The sequence below is a fragment of the Abramis brama genome (genome assembly GCF_963993115.1).
Source record: "Abramis brama genome assembly, chromosome: 9".
Taxonomy (NCBI): domain Eukaryota; kingdom Metazoa; phylum Chordata; class Actinopteri; order Cypriniformes; family Leuciscidae; genus Abramis; species Abramis brama.
This window is the reverse complement of record NC_139971.1, coordinates 36766781-36770035: the sequence shown is the minus strand read 5'-3', so window position 1 is coordinate 36770035 and position 3255 is coordinate 36766781.

The window sequence follows — 3255 nt, the reverse complement described above, 5'->3', positions numbered from 1 at the left end:
AGGTGAAAGCACCTCTGTAATAGAGATAAAATGGTATAATAAACACGTGTTAGCATGGCTACAGGGCACATTTCCGAGGTGTGCCTGCTCTGCAGTTGACAATGTGAAAGAGAATCATTGCACTCTTCGTTCAATTGAACAGAATTATCATTATGATTATCATCAGAAATATGTCATTTAGACTGCCATATTATTTTTCTCGTATGGTTTACTTATAATGAGCAAAAACTTAAGCGCAATCTTGAGTGTCATGTGACACAAATACTGTATGCATTAAGATAAATAAAATTCATTAAATAAAATGATAGGCACGTTGTAGTTTCAGCAGGAAACTGCAGATGAAACATTCCTTGTTGGTCTGTAACACTGACATAAACATAGCAAAAATACTAAATATTTAATGAAGATGGAGATACTGGAAACTCATTGAATTTCTCTCACATTAACATGATATGCAACGGAAAACCAAGCAGAACTGGAATAGACAGGCTGCTGGATGTTATCTACAGTATAGACCCATTTGAAAACTGCGGTGCATACCTTCTTGACTTGTCACTCTAGATATGATTGCAAAGTTTTATTCTTTTGTCTATATACAATTTCTATGGATGGGTGTATAACTGTGACCTTAACAGTAACGGATCATATCTTACAAAATCAGAACGGGGAGTTCTATGATTGTCAGTCAGTGATTTCTTTTTGTTTAAACAGTTTCTGATACCTTGCATATGAGAAATGTGCACTATCAGAAAAAAAGTGGGAAAAAATAATATTTTAAGGGTAAAAGATCTGTCATGTGATCAGTATTCTCAAATGGAAAACGTTCTACCCCTAAAAGGTACATTTACTAGTACTTTATAATAATATGAACCATTAAGGTACCACTATATGAACCTTTTAATGGTAAAACAAAAACAAAAAAAGCATGTCCTGTGGCTTGTATGCACTTGGTTTTCCATTGCATATCATGTTAATGTGAGAGAAATTCAATTCAATAGGGTGTGGTTTCTTTTTCACATGACTGTATACATATATCATTTCTAAATGCTTTATATATAAATAATGTAGAAATCATACCCCTGGTTCTACAGCCAAGACTTAAATTTGTCCCAGATTAAAATGCATGTTTTGAGCTCTTTTAACTGAAAGCAACTTGTTTCAAAACCATTGTTTTGTTGTCTCAAGATTCACACCAGTAATGTTTTTTTTTTTTTTTTTTAAGGCAAGGTTAAAAATTTACTTAAATGTCCTAATTTAAATAAGGCCTAATCTTAGTCTAAGCCCTGTCTATGAAACCAGACCTTAATATCATTTGTAAAGCTTAATATTTATATATTTTTAATTTATACACTGTAACAAATATGATAATAAGTTATGACACAATATGTTTTTACATTGCTTTAACTCATCAAAATAAGTTAAGCAATTCTCAACCTTTTCATAAGTTGTACTAGATTCAACTAATTTTTTAAAGTCAGTTTAATGTAATTTAAGTTGAAATGACTTAACCATTCAAATTGTACTTAAAAATTTAAGGCAGAAAATATATGTTTTATTTATATTCTTTATGAGAACATAGGCAGATACAAGGTATTGTAGGCTGTAATACTGTAATACAAAAAGAATATCTTAGTGCAACAAGACTAGTGTTACACTTTGCCACTTTTAGTGCACTTTGGTGGAGATCAGCTGTAATTTAAGAGAATGACTAATTTAAGAGAAGGACCGACCACAGTGTTTGGGTTCACTAATCATGTGATTAAAAACTTGTGTGGCAATAATAACTGGGGTTTAAATAAAAGAGAAAAAAGAAAGCACGGTATCATTAGCACCAGCAATAAAGAAAAGCAGACACAAACCTGGAGAGAGAAAGAGAGGGAAAGAGAGCGAGAGAACGTGCTCTTTCAAAGGTCAGTCCTTCTTTGTAGTCAATAATTGACATTTAAACGTGCGTTTCAGACGTCACTGATAATGTTAGGCGAGATAATGGGGGAGAGCTGCTTACACTGCCACGTAATTATGAGCAAAATGAGATGCAAAAATGCAAATGGCTTTGAGCCCACTCCAGCCCGCCTTTTGTCCGGCACGATGACGGTTGTGCTGGATGATAGATACCACGCCGGCGGTGGCAGACTGCACCGTGACATGTGGGAGTGGAAGCAAGCAGGGAACAGAATTAGGGCAACTGCACCACACTCCTCCTTAAAAAAAAAAAAAAACATGCTCGCACATGCACAAACACACACAAACACGACCAATTCACCAATGCGACGGCGAATGTCTGTGTGAACGCTCTCCAGCGCGCCACTTTACAGATGACTACTTGTTACAGGCTGAAAAGCCTTGGAGTCAATTTATGATTTGCGAAAATGCGAAACTGTGAGAGTGTGGAAAGCTGTGGGGAGTCAAAGAGGGAAAACAAAATCAGCGATAACCATCTATCCTTCCCATACGACACAAGGAAGCATCTTGATTATGCATACAGCTACTGTATACAGACTATATGGCGACCTCATGTGCAACCAACACAACAGCAGCTTAAATCCTGTAGTAAGCAGAACGCAGAATTATGCAGAGGGAAGAAGTTCCTCCCGGCTTCTGCATGACATCAGGTCACCGGTGGGGTCAGACAGTGGGATATGGGCGGCTGTATGCTAAGCACAGTGCAGTGGTCAGATGCCCTGGTCACGCTAATTGGCGTACGAGGCAGACCTGCGCGGGACGGGGGCCAGAAGAACACAAAGCGCAGGGAATACAAATAGTGTTTGGAGAAAACTTTTGAGTTGGAGAGAGAATCACTGTAAACCTGACGTCTGTATTCAGTTTTCAAGGCTTTTAAGCAGAATAATGGCAATATTTAAAGCTCAATGTACTTCAAGATTATGCAAAGTAATGTTATGGCATAAGGTTTTGCTCAAAAGCACAGGGCGCGTAAATATTTATAGCTTGACCAAGTTTTTAATCAAGCAGCGTGGTGTTAAACACCTGAAAAATACAATGAAATAACATAATTTTCCCGCATCACTGCAAGTTGTTTAGGCGGCCAGTGTCCTCCGACACAATAAAAATGGTAATGAGCTTCCTTTCTCCAGATGAGGCGTGTAAACCCGCGCCTCCCGGCATATGTTTTGATAACATAAATCACCTTAGATCAAGTATGCCCTAAAACATATTGCCTTGACCCCCTACCCGGCCCGCCAGACCTCTCCCACCCTTCCATTTTGGGTAGGTAACGGAGTGGCACAGACTGGCTGT